This window comes from Neopelma chrysocephalum, unplaced genomic scaffold, assembly GCF_003984885.1.
Source record: "Neopelma chrysocephalum unplaced genomic scaffold, ASM398488v2 Primary Assembly neopelma1_68, whole genome shotgun sequence".
NCBI lineage: Eukaryota > Metazoa > Chordata > Aves > Passeriformes > Pipridae > Neopelma > Neopelma chrysocephalum.
This window is the reverse complement of record NW_020897727.1, coordinates 5,096,813-5,118,186: the sequence shown is the minus strand read 5'-3', so window position 1 is coordinate 5,118,186 and position 21,374 is coordinate 5,096,813.

The following is a 21,374-nucleotide window of genomic DNA, read 5'->3' as shown; positions in this document are numbered from 1 at the left end:
AGCTGTTGTTTCATCAGTGATAGAGATGAAATGAGTCCTTCTCTGCTCTCACATCTACTGAAATCCAGGGCCTCCCTGCCCTCCATGCTGGGGGCTCTCAGCACAGCCTCCAAAGCCACCTCCTCACCCGTGGTGAGCCTTACTGCACCCTCGTTCTGTGAGTTAAATTCAAATAGAATCTATATTAAGGGTATTTTTTTCTCATGTTTCATATTTTAAGAGGCTTTCTCATGTCTGTTGTATGATGTACATGCTTCATAAACCAAAGAGATTCATCCTGTCCTTCATCTAAACGAGGGACAAGTGGATGATGAGTTCCCCAGCGGTATCACAATTTTCTGTGCTATCAGGAGGAAGTGTTTAAATCTGTTAAAATTAAAAGAATTGCAGAAAACCCACCAATAACATGACAATGGGGATATATTTTTGGCAATCTTGGGTATTCATTGTGACTAAATAGATGTTGCACAATTTCCCACTTGCTAGTTGTTTGGGATTTTAATGTAAATGACAAACTACGTGATTGCATTTCACTGCTGCGGCAGCTACTTTTTAAGTTTTATATTTACCACAATTAGTTTTGTGTTGATGGGGTCTCCAGTGATTCCACCCCTATTCCAATTCATTTTTTTGCCATGGCTCCTCGAGGTCACTTCCTAAAGAAGTTCAGTGCCCTCTGGAACACATCACTGATGTACTGAAAACGTCCTTTGGGCTTCTAAAGGCAGATTTTATATCCAAGTGAAATTTAATTTATCATCTGGGTAGCTGTTTTATCTCTGATGCCCATCTAGAACTGGGTTTTTCCCCCCCTTTGTTTTTCCCCTGCCCCCCAAAACTGCCATCTCCAGCTTTGTTCTCCTGGTTCCTCCTCCCCCGCCGGCATCGTCCCAACTCCCGCAGCGGCTGCTCCAGCACACAGGAGATACATACATATATATATATATATATACACACACACACTATACTTAGTGCAACCCAGTTTACTCTCATCATTTTAATAGTGGACCGAAGGTATGTTGCCATGTGAACAAGTCATCATGTCTCCATGGCAACCAGCCGGATTGCAGCACCGCTCCGAGGACTGGACTTTTTTTTTTCCTTTTTTTTTTTTCCCCACTCTGTGCTTTTCCTTTTGTTAAATTTGCTGAAGGGCTCACAATGGGAGGATTCGGCTGCTTTAGCGAGCAGCTTTTCATTTAAACCTGGAAGTTGTTGTATAAACAGCAAGGCCAATGTGCCACGGGATTCGCTTTCAAGGCAGACTTGAGGAGGGCTTTGAACCAGGACCCCGGTGTGTTCTGCAGCTTGATCAGGACTGAGACAATTACATGTCTTGGCACCTTTCAGACTCCTCTCCACACTTGTCTCTGCTGCCCACAGTGGGGATCCCAGACTCTCAGCCCTGGATTGGGTGACCCCCAGACAGCCCTTTGCTGCTCCTATGAGCCTTTTTTGATTTTGGAGGTCTCGGTAGGCCAAAGTCAGACATACTGAGAGATTTCATTTTATTTAGGGTTTTTTTTTCCACCTTGTCCATCCCACGTCACATAGGCAGCTTCCAACACCAAGCAGTGGGGGCAGAGGAGCAACATGAAAAGATAAATGATTCAGATGCTCAGACACCAGAGCAGCGAGAGCCTTGTGTGTGCATCCCTATGCAGAGGAGCGGTAACAGAACACGTAGGACTCGTAAAAAGATTGTGGAAAAAATATGCAAACAAAATACAGCTCTTAAGCCTGAAATGTGAAACATTATTTTATACATTTAATTCCAATAATTCGACCCGCTTTTTTCCCTGAAACTATATGACAGCGTATAGGCTGGGGTGGGGGGGGTCATTCCCAGCCACTTCACAGGTGTGGGTTGTTTATCCATAATCCTGGTGTGGTAAAAAGAGCTCTTAGGAAAAGGGTGTCTCCTGTAAAATTTCCTGAGCTCAAGTAGCAGCCTGTGGGATGGCAGCAGATTCTGATCAGCTGCAATTACAGCTCTGTAACCTCCACGGGCCCCTCAGTCTGCCTTGATCCATTTCCAGCAGGGCTCTCCTGTGGTTCTCTCCCACAGCAGCAGATGAGTAAGATTAGGAATGAAACAGGACAAAGAACAACCCCAGAAAGGTTGAAGACAGTCACTGGGCCAGGAACCAGTGCTGGTAGCTGAATCATCACAGAATCATCAAGGTTGGGAGAGACTTTGAAGATCATCAGATCCAGCCATCAACCCAGCACTTCCGTAATCACCCCTAAACCATATCCCCAAGTGCCACATCCAGGCACCTCATGAACACTTCAGAGACAGCGACTCTACCACATCCCTGGGCAACTTATTCCAATGCCTGACCACTCTTTCAGGGAAAAAATTTCTTCTAATATCTAATCTGTCTGGATGTGCTGATGCAAACTAGAGATCAGGTGTCTCATGCAGGGGTGTTTCACTCTGGGTGAAGAAGTGGGAGAAGGAAGGTGGAGGTGCTGTTTGGGTGGAGCTGTGATCCTCGGGGTAGTGAACTGAAATGCAACAACAACGTGCAGCCTTGGGCACAGAGGATTACAGTGCCCACTGTCAGTGCTGGCCTGGAACACATCAGCACCAACAACAGGAAAATCATGGTGCCATCTTACCATGTCTGCATTTCATCGAACCCCAGAATGGTTTGGCTTGGAAGGGACCTTGAAGATCATCTAGATCCACCCCCTGCCATGGGCAAGGACACTTGCATTAGACCAGGTTGCTCCAAGCCCCATCCAACCCGGCCTTGGGCACTTCCAGGGATGGGGCAGCCACAGCTTCTCTGGGCAACCTGTGCCAGGGCCTTACCACACACACAGGAAGGATTTCTTCCTATTATCCTGTGCCTGCACGTGAGGCTCCTGTGTTTGTGGTGCTCTCAGCCAGGCCAGGGATGCTTTCACACACTCCTCACCCCCTGGGCGGGCGGGCACTGCCCCTGCCCCTGCCCCTGCAGCACTCAGGCTCATTTAGGCAGGCAATTGGAGAGGTGAATCGCCCTCCGTAGGCAGCAGGGATCATCTCTTCTTTGTGCATAAAATTACAGCAAACAAGCCTCAAATAACACAGGACACTTTCATAATTGATTTATGCGAGGACTCTGAAAGTTCTATTACCTTTTGTTTAGCTCAGGGGGCCTGACTCTGTGCAATCCATTGCTGAAACTAATTACAAGATATAATTAAACTGTGACACGAAGATATTATACCGTTAGTTTACTAATGACACCGCGAAGCTGTACCACCAGCGCAGGACAGTGATTATGCTTCATTCATTATTTATCCCTTTGCTAAATGAGACGCTGACATTTTCAAAAATTACTTTGAGGTTTCTTAATTGTCGGCAGCAGGATGGACTAGAAGGAGCTCTCCTTCCTCTTAGTTACTTATCTAAACCTCAGATGTATTATTAGCAAAAAAAAAAAAAAAATAAAAAGCCTCCCCTGCTGGGCCTCTCTGACCATTGTTGGGGCTGAACCGGGGCTGTCGCTGCCATGTGCTGATGGCAGGTGATGGATACCAAGTGTCTGCAGGTGAAATGTCTCCTCTGGCATTTTATGCCACAACCTTGGTAGACTGTGACACTTTATCCAAGGGTACTGTTGAGTTTTAAGTGGTTCGGTGCCAGCTGGAGGAGTGTGCCCCGCTGCTTCCTCTGAGCAACTTGGAGAGTCTGTTTGCATCTTTGTTACTGTAATAACTTCTTGGACTTTATTGATCAGTAAAGGCTTTGTCCATTAGTATCGCTAAAATAGAATTATTTACCTTAAAATAAACCCCTCATTAGAAGTGCCGTAATTGGCACAAAGTAGAACAGGCTCAAAAAAAAAAAAGATGCATTTGCTGCTTCCTCACAAGAAGTTCTGGTGTTTTTGGTTTGTCCATAGTGGATTCTCTCCTTCTACCTCTGTGCTTCTCCACCCTCCCTATTGCTTGGGTTCAGAGACCCTAAAAGCACATCTGGCACTCACCTCTGGGTCACCTCCCCTCCCGCAGCCTGTTCTCTTCAGGGCACCACTGGACAGCTTAAGATGAGGTTTAATTTCTTCTGAGTGTAATGGCATCCGGCATCTATAATTACACTATTTTTTGTGCTGTGCTGATTAAAGATGATTTACCCAGAGAACTAAATGATGAATATTTGAGAGGAGTGTGTTGAACCAATAGCTGGTAAGACAGTCATAATAAATAAACTTGAAAGAGGAGAAGGGAGAGTGAGTTATAGGACATTATCAGGTGCAAGGAAAAAAAAAAGTGAGATTAACACTAAAGGCAGGAGAATATTTCTAGTGCTTTGTCTAAAGAAAAGGCCAAAAGTCCCAGTTTTAATGGCTTTAAACTGACAGAAGGCAGGGTTAGATGGGATATTGGGAAGAAATTCCTGTGATGGTGTGAGGCCCTGGCACAGGTTGCCCATAGAAGCTGTGGCTGCCCCATCTCTGGAAGTGTTCAAGGCCAGGTTGGATGGGACTTGAAACAACCTGATTTAGTGGAAGATGTCCTTGCCCATGGCAGGGGGTGGAACAAGATGACCTTTAAGGTCCCTTCCAACCAAAACCAGTCCATGATTCTGTGAAGTCTCAGGTTTGGATTTCTTTCACTGTCTGCCAAAGAAGGAGGATTTTTCCTTCTTTTTGCCCCCTCTAAATTAGTTTGGAGAGTACTCTGATTTGATTAGGTATGAGAATGATTAACTTCCATTTGTTGCATATTTTAACCCCAGAAAGTGCAACGGGCAGTGGAAGGTGGGGGCTGTTCATTGATTCTGGGTTCCCAGCTCTCCTTGGAACCAGGAATGCTCTGGCTGCAGCTCTGCACCCATTGGCACTGGCCATGAAGGAAGAGTGTGTGATGTTTCCAAAATTCCAGAATATTTGTACATTTTACAACAGTCCTTGGTCTCTGTTGGAGGAAAGTGTAAGAGAGTGAAATGGTGGGGTCACAGTTCAGCCCTTGGCTTTTTCCAACCTGGAATCAAACAGCAGCTCAGAAATGGATGAGTTGGAAGGAAACGAGTTCCCAGAGCCTTGTTTACCCGATGAGCAGTAAATGTTTAACAACCTCAAAGTGTGCTTCAGAGGAACCAAGTGATTGCAGTTGCCTAAAGAGAATGGTACAAAAGAGATTAAGAAGACACTGTATGAGTACCTGGTGCTTCATGGCCTCCAAAACGTCCCCAGGAGGTGTCAAGCTGCTTATTTTGCTGAAGTGGCACTTGGAGCAGAATGTTTCCCTCCCAGATCCAGGTGACCCATTAGCACCGGCTCACTCTGGGAAAGCTCACAAGCAGTTGTAGGAGCTGCTGGCAGCCTGATCTTCCCACCGGTGACCTCAGTTCAGTTGGATTTAGGCTGCTCTGGTGGGGACTGAGAGCTGAGACAGGGACACCAGGACTGCCAGCCCCAGGCTGAGTCCTTGGCACCAGCTGGGGTTTCTCCCTCTGCAGAAGTTGCTCCAAGGACTAACCAAGAGAGGCTTGGAGACTTTGTTTAAATACGGAGTGTGGAGCCCCTCACAGAGCCTGAGTCTTTCCTATGAGGAATGTGAGCTCCCTTACACAGCGGGTTTGTTATGTCACTGAGCATGTGGGAAGAGCAGAGTGACTTTTTAAGGTCTTTAAAATCTTCCTCTCAGCACATTCTTGTCTATAATTTTTATCTCCACTATGTAATAATGAAAAAAATAGTATTCCTTAAATAACTGCCAAAAATGGGAAATGAATGAGCAATAATGTTTCCAAAACACAAACTTTTTCGAGTTGGATTGTGCATATTCTTTGTCTTTGGACTCCTTCCCCTCATGTTTCTTTATCTCCTACAAACTGCAGGCACTTTTCCCACCCTCTGTTTTTCCATTATCTACTTTGTTCTGAAGTTTTTCTGTGTTTGGAGCAAATTTTCCTTTTAGAATTTAAGTTTTTCTTCTTCCTGAGCTCCTGTAACCCCAGGAGTAGTTAGACTTTGCTATGAGCCTGTTGGTCCCAAGTCTCAGGGAGTGAGAAAATTGGAGAGGATGCCAGTGACTGCCACGTTGATCAAGAGCTCACAAGCAGTTTGTTGTTAGATTAACATGCCCCAGGCTTTCAGTCCAGGGTGCCAGGACACAAGGATGCTTACGTGTCATTGATTCTGCCTGTGGGGAGAAAGGTCAGTTTAGTGACTTTCTGAGGTTCTTTCTAGTCCTGTTTTCTGTCATTCTAATCATAGATTGCTGGGATCTGTTAGTGAGACGGATGTAGATAGTGCTTAAAAAGTCTAAGTGGAACACCTCTTTCCCAAGTAAAACCATAGGAGACTGGGAGAAATCATGTCCATCTTGGCATATGTATTTCTCAGAATCAAAAAACAATTCCATAATTCCCAGTTTTAACATTGACTACTGCATGAAAAAATCTAAACTCTTACCTAAGTGTGAATAGGAGATAGTGGTGTGGCTCCATGGGATGTGGGAATGGTATGTCTTGGTTCTGTGGCTCCATGGGATGTGGGAATGGTGTGTCTTGATTCTGTGGCTCCATGGGATGTGGGAGTGGTGTGCTGGGTTGAGCAAATGCTGTTTGCATGTTCCTGCCCATGGGTCCCTTGGCCAGTTCTGTTCAGTGCCCCTGAATTTCTCCTGGGTTTGGTTGCTGTTGTAAGAATAACGTGCTTTAGCATTTTTCTTAGCTCTCTCTTTCCCCTCTACCCACCTAGTGAACTGCAAGGCTCTAAATATAGGTCACCCCCAGCAATTAGGGAAGAGTTGCTGGTTTTGAAAGATTCAGCAGGCAGGAAGCCCAGTTTCCAAATGAGTTATCAGGTGAGATGATGTTTGGCCTCAGCTGGAGTGATTGACAGGGGGTCTGCGTGTTCACAGATACATTATTTAGACATGGGGAGATATAAGAGATCTTCTGCACTAATTACTTCGAAGGCTGTATTAATCACAAGACACTTTAATACTCAATCAATACTTGCATTTGTCAATGACCTTGTAAATCTCCTCCACTTTAACTCTGCCGTGTGGCAAAAGTGTCACTCGGCATCTTCGGGGGGCTGGTTTTGTACGGCTGTTGCTCGGTAAAATACACATTTGGCAAAGTCTCAGTTCCAGTGTTTAAAATTCAATTTCAGAGGTGGAAATAGGAAGAGGACAGATGTTAAGGCAGCTATGTAGCTGTGTTCTAACCACAGGGTCATCATTTTTGGTGTGAATTGGGCTCACATCTGCTGAAGGGGACATTTCACATGGCATGGATGGATTCTGGCTTCACTCAAAGACTGGACCATGGTGACTTGATGGCAGAAGAATGAGGTCTTTGCCCTGCTCTGTGTTATAACTGGATGTGTGTGTTAATGGGAGGATACTGGAATGCTGGCCCTAATATCTTTTAGATGTCAGGGACATGAAACTTGGTAATTTCATCAGAGTAAAAGAAGAAAGTAAAATAATGTCTTCAAATTCAGATAAGATTGTACTGCAGCCTAGATATTCAGAAGTGGAAAAGTCATTATTTTGGTTTTCTATAAGACACTGAGCTAGTACAGGGAAACTAAGAGGGAAAAAAAACCCCTGTGCACTGTGAACTCCTGGCTAGTTGGAGCTGTTGACATTTTAAGAATTTTTCCAGGTGTTATCCTGTTGTTTGAGCAGATATTTCTCATAGTCCCAATGGAATTGTACAACTAATAATGTTTTACCTGCCTGCGTTTGGGGTTTTTTTCAGTATTTTGGAGTCCTATGGGTAGTTTACTCAACTGCTTATATGTGGCAACCAGAAAGTAAAGCCTGGCCCTCTGACAGGTCCCAGAGTTGCTGAGGCTGGAAGGCACCTCTGGAGATTGCCCCACGAAGACGGTATATCCGTGTCTGTCTTGCACTGGGGATCCCAGAACTGTGCCTGGTGTTCTAGACATGGCCTCTGCCGTGCTGAGCAGAGGGGAAGGGTGGCATGACCTCCCTCCAGCTGCTGGCCGTGTTCCTCCCAGCACATCCCAGCCGTTCTGGCTGCCTTTGCCATCAGGGCACGCTGCTGGCTCCTGGTCAGCCCGATAGCCCCAGGGCCCCAGGCCCTCCTCTGCAGGTTACCCTGCCATGTGCTGGTGCTGGGTGCTCTGCTCCCTGCCTGCAGGACTGGGCTTTGCCCTCTCTTGAATTCCATGGTTCCTGTTGGCCCCGTTGAGGTCTCCCTGAAGGGCAGCACAACCCTCTGGTGTGTCTCCCGCTCCTGCTGCTTTGACACCCTCCTCAGCCAGGCTGGAGATGAGCTCTGAGCGTGTCCAGCTGGTTAATGAGGCTCTGCACCCCTCGCCCCCACTATGGACCCCCAGAGTGTCCCACACACTGGCTCCCAGCAATCCCAATGAACCTGACAGGATTCTTGTGCCAATTCAGTGCCTTTTTTCCTAGGATTCCTGTTGGTAATTGTTACAGCATTCCTGCTTTGCACTCTAACCTTGGTATCAGATCTGCAGGGCAAGGTTTGCAAATGTTTCGACCATTTCATTACTCATTGTGCATGACCCTTTCTTTATAGTGAGGAAGGTTTTTTCTTTAAAAACCCCTTTATTGGGTCAGTACTTAATTTCCCCATCCCTGGCACAGTAGTTTGGGCTGGCACACAAGCCCACCTTCCCATGTCCTCCGCTCCTACGTACATTATGCTCTTTATAACAATTTTATCTCTACGCTCCTTTCTGTGGAGTCCTCCTGTGGAAATCTCAGCAGCAGCGTACAAAAATTGCCCTTTCCCATTGCAACTGCCCCTGTCTTAGTCACTGCTGTCAGCTCTGGAGCTGCTCAGCTGCAGAGAGAGGGGAGTTTAGTGCTTTCCCTCTGCTCTCAGGCCATTTTTCCTATGCTTCTTTTTTATTCTTTTATTTTATTTGTGGTCCCTGTCATTCTGCCGGGGCAAAGGGGTAAAGAGATTTGACACTAAGTGCGGGGAAATGCTGTATCTGGAATCTATCTTCCAGACGGCAAAAGAATAAAAATTCATGGCAGGACAGTGGCTGCTGCCACGTTCCCCAAGACATATTGCAGGTAGCGTTATTTATTGTGGCACGGAGTTCATAGAAGTGCTACCTCAAAGCACCCGGAGAGATCCTAAAAAGCCCATCTCCCATCAGGTGCAGCAGATTTATGGCGGCGGGCGCGGAGGGGGTCAGCGCGCGGCGCGGGAGCAGCTCCGGGCGGGAGCAGCTCCGGGCTGTGCTCCTGGCTGGGCTCCGAGCGGATGCGGCACAGGGCCATCGGCTGCGAGCGGGGATCGAGCCAGCAGCGCTGGCCGTGCACTGGCAGTGACACTGCCTTAGACAAGGAGCGCGGGCGGAGGGCACGGGCAGGCCCTGGGAGCAGCAGCTCTGGGGGCGAGCACAGCGCTCGTATTTTAGGTTAATGCAGAGCAGGAGCGCGGGGGCGGGGGTGGGACAGACTGATGATCTCCTGAGGAGCGATGCGCTCCCCGAACTGGAGGCTGATCTCACCCACGGCGATGTGCCCGTCTGACCTCGCTCTGTCCCGGCCAGGGAGGGCAGAGGCTGTGCCCCTCACGGCCCCGGGCGGGGGGCAGCGGGCTGGACACGGCCACGTGGAACCCCGCGGTCCCACCGGCTGCCCCGCCAGCCGGGGAGCAACAGGGCCCGTGGCACGGCTTCCACCGCGGATTCTGGGGCAAAAGAGCCGGTTCCTGGTCGTCAGCCTCGCGGTTAGTGGGTGTGCAGTGTTCACGTGTGTTCAGCTGTACAGCTCTGACCCCTGCCCCAGGCAGTCCCCTCCCTCACGGGTCACCTCAGCAGTCACAGCCAGGGCAGGCACGTTCCTGATCCGCTTCCACCCTGTCAGCTCTTGCATCCTTTTCTGAAAATAATTGGTTAGCACGTTCAAAATTACTGGATTTTCCTAAAATGGAGCAAGTTGCCTCAAGTTGCTCCAGGGGAAATTTAGAATAGATATTAGGGAAAATATCTCCATGGAAAGGGTTGTCAAGCACTGGGAAAAGCTGCCCAGGGAAGCCATGGAGTCCTCATCTCTGGAAGTGTTCAAAAAACTTGTGGATGTGACAGCTGAAGACAGTTTAGTGGTGAATGTGGTGGTGCTGGGCTGGCCGTTGGACTTGGTGATCTTAAAGGTCTTTTCCAACCTTAAAAAATCTGTGATTCTATGATTCTAAGTCCAAAGCAACTCTGAAGGCTGGAGCTGAAGTTCAAGGCTCATCGTCCTGGATACTGGTCCCGTGTATCCAGGCAGCAGGCACAGACCTGTTCTGGTCATGGATTCAGGTTTCGATCAGGGTAAACAGCCTACAGCATCCCTTGGACTAGAGACAATTCTGAAATGCAGAGGGAAGTTGTGTGAGTGTCTTTGGCATTGTGGGCTTCCACATCATCTTTAGTTGTAGTTGTTAGACATCAGGAGAGATGAATCCAATGAGTTGGGGGAAGTGAAATAATAGCAATGTTCAGGTCATAAGCGGGGCTGATTTTGTGGAAGATACACATAAAAGGGCATCTTGCTAATTTTCTGTTGTGCTGTAGCTGTTCAGCTGCTGTACTGAGAAGTATTGATGCCTTCCCCCCCCCCCCCCGTGGTAATTCACTTGAGAAAAATCAGAACGCTAAATAAAAAGAAATAATCCTTTATAGAGACTTGTGACCAAAAATTACCTTGAGGCATTTTTCTGCATATTACTTGATCTTTGTCTGCTCTCCTACACCTCTGTTGTCTCATTGCTCTTCTCTCACTGTGGGAGAAATGTGGATTGTAAAGGATTCATGTGCTTTCACAGAATGACATTGCAAGTCCCGTGGACAATCAATGCTTCCTGAGCAGTGAAGGAAACTGTGACTGGGATTGTGCAGGCTCTGGGAGGGAGCTGCAGAGCATTTATTCACTCAGGGTTCTCAGAAACCTTCTGCGGGGTGGTAAATTTCAGAAATGTTGGAATCCTCAGAGGACATTAAAGAAGACCTCTCTCAAACTATTTAAATGCAGTATTGATGCCTCATTAAACCTTGGAGGCCTTCTGGACATTGCTTCCCCCTTTCTCTCCTCTTGGAGTCCCTGTTTTCTCATGATTTTTGACAATTTAAAGACAAAGATAAACTCATGTCTGCAGATTTTGGAGCCCCAACAGAGTGACCACAATAAACAATAGAGAGCAATAGGGAGCAACAAGTCCTCCACTCACAGGACCACACAAAATCAGATGATGTTAGCTAAGCTAAAAGCAACTTTGCTCTCCAAGTGCTTGTCCTAACCCTGCCTCTGCCCATCAGACATGGATGCTTTTTGCAGAGCTCCCAGATCAGTGAACGTCAGTATTTCTGAAGACAGAGGAAGTTATCAGCAGTGACACAGGATTCTGTATCTCGTTATTAGAGGTTTGTGGGGCCTCCTTTGATGATGGTGTGAGCCAAGCAGTTTTCCATGGTTTTTCCAGCAGTTTCCCAGGATTCATCTCCTTGCCTTCACATCTCAGCTGTGCCACCTGCCTTGCCTGCCATTTGCTGCTGTTGGTTTAGAATCGTAGGATCATGGAATGGTTTGGGTTGAACCTTAAAGCTTATCTCCTTCCACCCCCTGCCATGGGCAGGGACACCTTCCAGTAGAGCAGGTTGCTCCAAGCCCTGTCCAGGGTGGCCTTGGACACTTCCAGGAGTGGGGAGTCCACAACTCTGGGTTCCTTTTCCCGCTCCAGAGCTGAAATACATCACCCAGCTGCGGTGGAGTTGTGGAAAACACCGATGGCCGTGCAGTGTTCAGTGTGACCTCACAGCCCTGTGGGTCCCCTGTCGCTGCCTCACCGTGCCGGCCCTGCCGGGGCCGTGCGTGTTCCCAGTGCCGGCTTTTCCTCCCGGCCAGCTGGAGGTTATCAAGGCCAGAGGCTGCTCTCCAGCCTCATAAACCTCGTGCGTTATTCGGAGTCATGACTCTCCCATTCAGCCGTCTGTGCTGTTCCGTGGGACGGATAATCCCTCAGCGTGCCTGGTGGAAGCTGTGGTATTGATTTCTGTCTCTCTCTAAATCTCAGTTGTGTTCAGTGCGTGTTAGACATCTGAAGGAATATCCAGTGGGCTCCAGGGGCAGCCAGGGAGCACAGCACAGGCAGTGGTGCTAGCAGTCGTTTGCCTCAAGTTTGGGACACAACAGGAAGGGAGCAATGGGATCCCTGAGCTCTGGTAGAACTCTTGGAAGATTTAAACAAGCATGACACCACTGGCTCACTCTCTAATCATTGATAAAGTAGGTTTTATGTGTCAGAGGACTTGATGGTCCATCTGAGGACATCCAGGGGCCTGAGGAGGGATATGGTGTTTGGGGAAGGAGATGCACTTCCCGAGCTGAACGCAGGTGCAGGGGAGCCACTGCCATGGACTTTTCTTCAGTTTACCCCCTGTAAGTCGCGAGAAGCCTCCAAATTCCAGGGACCCTGTTGGCAGGACATACGTGGCTCTCTGGAAGCACATTTGGGCTGGATCTGTTGGATTTCCAGTCTGTTATCCTACCCAGTGTCACCTTCTGCCACATACCCTGTTCCCAGACCGACTCCAGCTCCAAAGAGCTCCTTTATGTGGAGGGAGCAGTGGATGATTAGAAAGGTTATGTGGACACTGAAATTGAAGCTTAGAGCTGAGATGAGAGGGCTGAAAGAGGCAAAAAGAAGGATTTAGCATATTTTTAATTAAAATAACAAGCTGGGACCTGTCACTACATAGATTCCTTTGTATCCTGAGTTCCTTTCCCTCTTTTCATCTTTGACTTTTTAGATTAGGCACTCTCAGAGCAGGGATCACATTTTCCTCTGATCTGGAAAATGCCTGGCATGCTTTGAGGGTTGGCATTGTCTATGCAATAATGAAATAACCACAATTTTAGTCTCATTGCTGTCTAACTCCTATCTGCCATCGTTGGGAGATAGTTAGCACTTAAAATGATTGCACCTACCAGTTACATTATGCTTTTGGTTGTTCACAAGTTAATCCTCCTACCACTCTGAGATCAGAACCAGTACAGCCACTCTGTGAATTTGGAACAGACGCAGAGATGGTAGCTTTTTCTCCCAAAAGATGGTGGTGGTGGTGGTCACTGTGTGCTGCATAAACACAAACCTCATCCAGGTTTGAGCATCTTACAGTAGGGAATTCAGAAAAAATGGCTAATGTGTCATGTTCTTTATTTATGTTAAATTAGAAATTAGTAGATTAAGTCAGATTTTTCTCTATTAAACATGCACAGGCTGGTTAAAAAGTGACCCTATCAATCAAAATGGTGATTGTATCACATTATTTAAAATTTGTTCTAACAGTGGCACAACTCAGAAAAACCAGATCTTTTAAGCAAAGCTTGATCTTCCACCCGTGTAATTTAGCATAAAACCTCGAAAAGAAGCAAAGCAAACTCAAGTAATTGCAAAATACAAATTTTAATAGACCTAATCCTCTGGAGTATCTCTGTCAGGGGAGTTGAATTTGGATTTGTTTGTACAGATGAGTCTAAATTTAACACTGGTACAGAGCTGTTCCCAGGCTCTGTCTGCTGGGAGAGGTGCTTCTGGTACACAGCAGGAACAGTGGATGTGTTGGTGGAGCCTAGAGAAGGTGTTGGTGCCACTCTACAAAATATGTTGCATCTGTTTATATTTCCATCTTGGCCTTAGGATTTTACCCTTTCCTAAATTCATTGAGGTGGGAATCAAAATACCTGCTCTCTCTCCAGCTGGTAGAACCCCCCCCCCCAACATTACTTTGGTTTACATGTCTTTTTTTTTTTTCCTTAAAATACTTGCAACTGCTTACAAATTTATTAATCCATTTTCATGTTCCCTGGCCATAATTCACAGGGGCTTTGACACCAAGGTCTGCCCCCCGTATCCGTGTGACACCATCGGTGTTTGATTCTGATCGTGGCACTCTTCTGCGTCTTGTTCTGTCCCAGATGACTTGGCCAGACTGTCCTGGATTTTCTTTTCTGAAGCTTTCAGACGTGAATAGTTTTGCCACTAAATATCTTCGTTACTCTGATTAGAGGTTTCCTTCTGTTTTAATATTTGTCCAGCACTAACGATCACTGGTATTGCTTTTAACGATAGCATCTGCTCCAGCTGTAGAAGAACAGAAATAGTCTCAGCCATGCGCATAGGTCAAAGACTTGGCCACTTTTTCCTCTAAACTGAGTCCAGGCAACTTATTTCTCCAGAGCTGTTGGTCTAAGCCAGCACTTTTATTCCGGAGATGAAAGGTGAGTGCCAGGTTGTGGGGCTGCCGAGCCTCTCCATCTCCGTTCCCCATTAGCACCTGGGAGCGGAGCGGGCAGGTGGAGCAGGCTGAGCGTGCCTTTGCAGCACCACCTAAAATCACGTTTGATTTGCTCCCTTTGATGGCGTGTTCACAGTCATCTTGCCACGACTCTGATCTTCTCTAGCTGCATGGCCCTTTAAATCCCCTGTTTCAAATAGGAAGGAGAAAGCGATCTGGTGGAGCCCTTCCCGTCCTTCGGATCCGCGCTCTTATTAAGGCTCATATCTATTACTTTCTTCCTTTCTGAAGGAGTCAGCTTGATTCAGTACTTTTGGGACTTGGTGACATTAATGTATCTGTTTTATGTAACACGGAGTCATTATTAACAGAATCCTAGATCATAAAAAAAGGGATAACGAGAGACGAGGAGGGTTTTTCCCCTTGAAGCTAATGGCAGCGGTGCCGGGGTCAGGGAGCCGCCGCCTGATTGGGTGCGCGGCCACCGCAGTGGCATTTCTGCAGTTTCATCAGAAAGTCTAAATAATCCATGTGAAAACTGAGGGTTATTTACAGAAGATATATACGAGCTGCATGAGCCTGCGAGGTACCGAGCATCGCCTTGGCTCTCAGCGCCTGCCTTTGTGCCGGGATACTGCTCCTGCTGCCGCTGGTGCGAGGACACGGACGGGCCGTCAGCCGGGCCACGCTGCTGCGCAGGGGCTGGAGTCGTAGGCACCAGAATTGGAGAATGTTAAAATGAGAGCAATAAATGTGTTCCGAGGGAAGGAGGGGAAACTATTCGTTTAGTGCTGCACTAGGAAGGAGTAGGGGGGAAGGTGGGGTGTGCACTGCAAGGGTGGGGAGCTGCTCCCCTCTGGCACCCCAACCTCTGTCCCAACCTGGAGCCATTCCCTGACAAAAGCTTTGTATTTTCTGTGTTTGAGCAGGGGCTGCCCCTAAGCCAGGAGAAGGGACAGAAGCAGAGATTGTGGTGCTCAGAGGGCTCTAACCCAGAGACTCTGCAGTGAGAAGGGGCTGAAGTAGCAGTGGAGGCTTTGATAGTCTCTTCATTTTGGAATCACAGAATCTCAGACTGGTTTGGGTTGGAAGGGACCTTGAAGCTCATCTCATTCCACCCCCTGGCATGGGCAGGGACACCTTCCACTAGAGCAGGTTGCTCCAAGCCCCATTCAGCCTGGCCTTGGACACTTCCAGGGATGGGGCAGCCACAGCTTCTCTGGGCAAATGTCTTTCAGGATTGTCCAGTACCTCAGAAAATTTTTGGAAAGCAAGCCACACCAGAGAAATTACCAGCCAAGTCCCTATGCTCTTGATTGTCATTTAATATTTTTTTCTACCTTCAAGTTTTAAACTTATTTACAGGGGTCTGAAATGCCTCCTGTGCTTTTTAGATCTCTGTTTTAATAATTTTGCTTTTCTTGATAAGTGGTTTTGTTTTATATAATTGAGGTGTGAGGATTTGGGGAGGGGGGAGAACTTGGGATATTTTCTCTAAGGTTTTATTAAAGAATCACACACTCTTATAAGATGGTATAAAAGAAATAGCAATTACACCATGCAGAGCATGACAGCTTCTTTTCACCCGTCTCAGCAACACGAGTAGTGATCCACTGTAGGGAGGTTGGTGCTTCCTGGCACAGTGATGCAGGCCCAGCAGCCCCAGCAGTGACAGCTCCTTCTCCTGTGCCAAACTCCCGCCCAGCACCTGCCACACAGCAGGCATGGGGAGCTCAGGGCCCTGCCCAGGGGTCCAGCAAGGACGTGTGAGGTTTTTCATAGCATGCCATGACCCAAATCTAGAGGTCAGACTACTGTGGGGCCAAAACCCTGAGATATTCCCAGCTTGGAAGTTCACAGCCTTTGAGAGCCAAAGAGCCAATGTTCGTAGGTGAGGTGCCAAGTTGGTTGCTAAGTTATGAACCCCAAACCCAGTCCATCCTGCTCTCTTGACTGACACATTTACTATCTTAGAATTTTACTATTAATTTTAAATATTAAATAAAATAAACCTCTTGGCTACTTCTTTAGTTACATGACTATTCCACTGAAGATTTGACGAAGTCTTTTGTCTCTTGTCCTCTTCTGCACACTTAGGAGTTCTCTTTTATAACTATTTTCGTCATTCTGTTCCTGAAATGAGCATAGCATGGGAGCTCCGCCTTGTCTGGGGGAACTGGTATCAGGACACATGTTGTTAGGAAACCACCTCTCTTGCTGGTTCCTGACATTTTGCTGCTGGCTGAGATCTTAGAGCAGTGCCTGTGCTTCTCCCTTCCCTCTCAGCAGTTCTCCTTGCGAGGGGTGGTGTAAGGAATTAATCTGCTGTAATTTCTGCTGTTTGCAGAAACCAGATTTATGACAAAGGAAGGACAGGCTGTTTCCCTGCAGCTAAACTTGCCGTGGAGACCATAACCAAACGGTGTTTGGCTTTGGAGGTCTGTGGTCAGGCTGGGCCGTCAGCCCCGGGGCCATGAGGTACAGAACTGGTTGTAGGTACGTGCAGGGTTAGAGGTGATGGGAATAAAACTGCTGTCAGGGCCGTGAGTTGAGCTCCCTAAAGCTCAGATTTGACACGAATGTATAGAATATTAAAACCAATGTAGTTCCTATTTTCCTTGGAATTCTGGTTTTTCTAACACTCCGTGTTTTCCACCACAACTCCTGGCATTGGGAAAGTTTTTAGTGGAAGGCTGAGCCGTGTTTGGCCGCAGGCAGAAGCTTTAAGGAAGCTGCGAAGTAGGATGGATAAAACCTCCCCAACAAAATCTTGGGTTGTCAGGTCTGGAGTTGGGTGACTTGGTGGAAACCCCATGTCTGAGCCCCAGGTGGGGGCCTCAAATGCAGCCCTTGGCTGAGTTTGCAAATGGCTGCATTGGTTCTCTGGAGCAAAGCACGTTCAGAGCCATTGGACGTGTTTGTTACAAACACTTCTTTCAATTTGCTTTAAGATTAAACTTGGCCACAAGGTCACAGCTTAGGGGGAAATTTTGGAACAATTTTCAAAGCAGTTAATTTGGACATTTTTCAACTATTTAAATGCAAATACAAATGAATAAATAATTTATACATTGCTTTAACTGAAAAATATTTTAGTTTAAGAATGCACAAATTGTCCTACAATTAGTATGGCCTGTCTGTGGAGCAGCTGGCACTTGGGAAAAGCAAGTTCTAAACCTGGGAAAGGGGCCACGTAGCACTCGGTACCTTCCCAGTTGTGTTTACCTTCGTATCTGTTGCTTTGACTGGGCTGTTATGGAGCGAAGGAAACTGTGACAGTACAATAATACGCACTTTAAAAAAAGATTATAGAACCTATTACAAAGTTGTTTAAAAATCATTATTATACTGTAATGGAGTTAAATGCTGTGTTTATGTAAGGCTTTAATTCCTGAGGAATTCCAAACTGTGGGGCCAGGATAACGTGACAAAACACTCTTAACTCGGAGACACGTGGAGCAAAGGCTCCTGCAGTGACCCAGCACATACAGGGAAGTAATTTGTTTTCAGAAAAACAGTTTTTAAAAGTTTGCAAAGCTACATTAAATTGAAGAGATTGAACAAAAGTGAAGATATTTTAGAAAAATTAGAAAAAATGAAAATGTCTCTGTTTTGTTAACAAGGTTTTCTCTTGAAACAGAACATTTAAAAAACCCCACAGTCCAAATTATAGGTTTTGCTTGCATCAAAAAAAATATTCTTATCAAACCCAAAACATTTTGTAGTTTTGCTTCAGGAATATAAATGTTTCCATTTAACATGAAACACTTATTTCAGGCTCTGAGTTTGGTGGTCAGTTCCCAACCAGAAAAAAGCAGTGGATTTGTATCAAAAAGGGATGAGGCTGTACCAGGGCTCCCAGAGGTCAGGATGACCCTTTGCTGGGGTGCTGTGGCTATCTGTGAGTGTCCTGCCCCTTGTCCAGCTGGGCATTCCCAGCTGCCCAGTTTTGCTGCCGGGTGCTGCAGCAGGTCGGGCTCCTTTTCCTGGAGCTGTTAAAGGCCACGGTGAGGCCATCGGCCCTTTCAATTACACTGCCCTGAATCCCTTAATCTCTTTAAGTAGCTCCCCTGTTCTCATCTCATCACGCTCATTACCTCCTGTACCATCTCTATCCCAATCCTAATCTGGAGTGGAGAGTAAATAGGCTGTTGTGGGGTTTTTTTCTACTTTTATTCTCCTTGCGGTTAGCTGCAGAACAGGAGGCTCCAGGGAGACATTAGAGGTCTTTCCAGGGCCTAAAGGGGCTCCAAGAGAGCTGGAGAGGGTCTTTGGACAAGGGCCTGGAGTGCTAGGACAAGGGGAATGGCTTCCCACTGCTGGAGGGCAGAGTTAGATGGAATATTGGGAAGGAGTTCTTGGCTGTGAGGGTGGCGAGGCCTGGCACAGGTTGCCCAGAGAAGCTGTGGCTGCCCCTGGATCCCTGGAAGTGTCCAAGGCCAGGTTGGACGGGGCTTGGAGCAACCTGGTCTAGTGGAAGGTGTCCCTGCCCATGGCAGGGGGTGGAATAAGATGAGCTTGATGGTCCCTTCCTACCCAAAACATTTTACAGTTCTATGGTTTGTTTTATACATCAGCAAACAAAAAACCAGCAATGTTGGTGGCACTGTGTATGTTTGGGACTGTCTTTGCTTGCCTTGGTCCCAAGGGAGGTGCAGAGAGCATCAGAGCAGCACGAGGTGTGTTGTCCTGGCAGGGAGCTCTGGCTCCTCCTGCCATGGGCTTCCCTATGACTGGGGTAGAGTCAACCTCCCTCCTGGGTCTGACTCCTCCGTGTAAGCCAGAACGTTTGGTGACAGAGGTGACACCACCTTGGACTTGCCCAGGTAGCAGTGCCTGAGCCACATCCCTGTGCACGTCAGACGGGGCAGGGGCTCCCCGACCACACCTGCCCATCAGCCCCAGCAGGAATGCGGCCCTGGCTCCGCAGTCGGGGGGTCCTGCGGGTAACCCCCAGTGTGTCTTGAGCTCAGGGTGAAAAACATGGACTAACTGATTAAAAATAGCAGTGCCAGAATCCTAACAAGATTATTTAACTTTTAAGGGGGGTGGTAGAACATTTTTTCATGCATTATTATTGATTTTCAGTATTGTACAAAACCCGGCCATGTACAGCAATAACACAGGAAAAGATACAATCATTGCAAACCAATTACAGCTCAAACACCCGGTTCTGGACGGCGGCTGCGCACCCAACCCCTCGCTCCAGCTCTGACCCCGCCAGCAATGCACACCCAGGGGTAAAAAACCCACAAAACCAGGATTTAAAGTGTAACAACTCCATGTACTGCTGCAGTACTCTACTGTGGGATTTCCTCCCTGAGGTGCTGACAGTGTATCTTTCCCTTCTGCAGTCAGTCACTGTCTGTCTGTCCTGTTCCCAAGCAAGCAGGCGGAGCAGGATGTGACCCAGAGGAGCCCCCCCCCCGATCCAAGGCAGATGTTTGTGGGAGCACTCCAGTGAGCAGAGCAGTGTCTTCATCACAGAATCCCGGAATGGTTTGGGTTGGAGGGGACCTGAAAGCTCATCTCATCCCACCCCCTGCCGTGGGCAGGGACACCTTCCCTGAGACCAGGTTGCTCCAAGCCCCGTCCAACCTGGCCTTGAACACTCCCAGAGATGGGGCAATTGGCCACATCCTGGTGTGCCTCAGCCTCTACACAGATCCATGTCCCTCCCACAGTCCCTCTCAGAGCAACGCCAGGGCTCGATAAATGGCTTCATTTGCTGCGTGGAGCGGGGCTGTGCCCTGCAATCGATGGTGGCTCTGTGTGTGGGGGGTAACATGGGGACACGGGTCCAGCCATGTGTGTGCCAGCCCTTGTAAGCAATGGAGTGTAAAAAAACAGACAACCAAAACCTCTCTAGGACTGTGAAAGTTTTATGGTCATTTTTCCAATTACATAATAGAGTTCATAATCTGTTATGAATTAGCATAAATAGGAATCAGCCCACAGTTAAGAAAATAAGTTAAATTGCATTTTGTGAAGCATTGTTCTGTCTGTTTGAACAGTTTGCTCTTGTGCTGCTAACCTGACAAATTTGGTAATTCACAGCATTCTCCTCAGAATCAGTGGGAATTACTGAGGTTTTACAATAGGCTACAACAGCCTTGGGTACTGCAGACAGGTCTGTTTCAAGAGAGCAGAGTGTCCTTCAAGAGGCAGACTGCTGAGTCTGTGTAATGTTGGATATTGAGAGAAATTCCTTCATGGAAAGGGTTCTCCAGCACTGGCACAGGCTGCCCAGGGCAACAGTGGAGTCCCCATCCCTGGAGGGATTTAAAAGCCATGTGGATGTGGCACTTGGGGACATGGGTCAGTGCTGACCTTGGCAGTGCTGGGGGAACAGTTGGACTTGATGAGCTTAGAGGCCTTTTCCAACCCAAACTGTTCTGTGATTCTATTCTGACCATCATCAGGCAGGTGGGAAACACCACACAAAAATGTTAGGAGCATCACCAGCTTAGTGGGCATAATTTGTGGATGGCATTTTGGCTGTCTTCATGGCATCCCCAGATCACGTCAGGAGTGATGTTCAAATGGCAGCTGGAGACAAAAAGGCAGCAAGGAGCATGTTTTCATCACCCCTCATGGCTTGGTCTGCAGGGGGACACAGCCCCTGGGCATGGGGCCTGAGCAGGTCACTGGAGGAGCCTCTCCACTCCCTCGTGTGGGGTGATGATGGCTCCTCTGGGAGCTGCCTGGGAACTGGAGCAGCTGCTGCACAGCACAGTGCATCTGATACAGGGCATGAGTGAAACCAATCATATTTTCTCCATTTCCATCTCAGGTTTTCAGAATGATCTTGCATGTGGTCAGACCAGTGTGATCAGGGTGCAGCCCTGTCCTGAGAGCATTTGGTTTGGTTGTAGCTGTCCAGAGTTGGGGAGGGGTGGGACAGTGGGTACAGTGTGGGCTGTGTCCTGGCTGGTCTCTCTGTGGCTGGTTTGGGGTGAGGGGTGGGAGGGACGCGCTCCCTGCTCCCTTCCCACAGCACCCACACCAGCTCTGCAGCAATGATGCAGCTTTGGGTTTTCAGCATCTTGGAGGCAGTTGATTTTTCTAAATTTGCAGGTTATCCGTGACGGAGCAGGGGGTGTGGCAGCCGTCCCTTGCCCTGCTCCA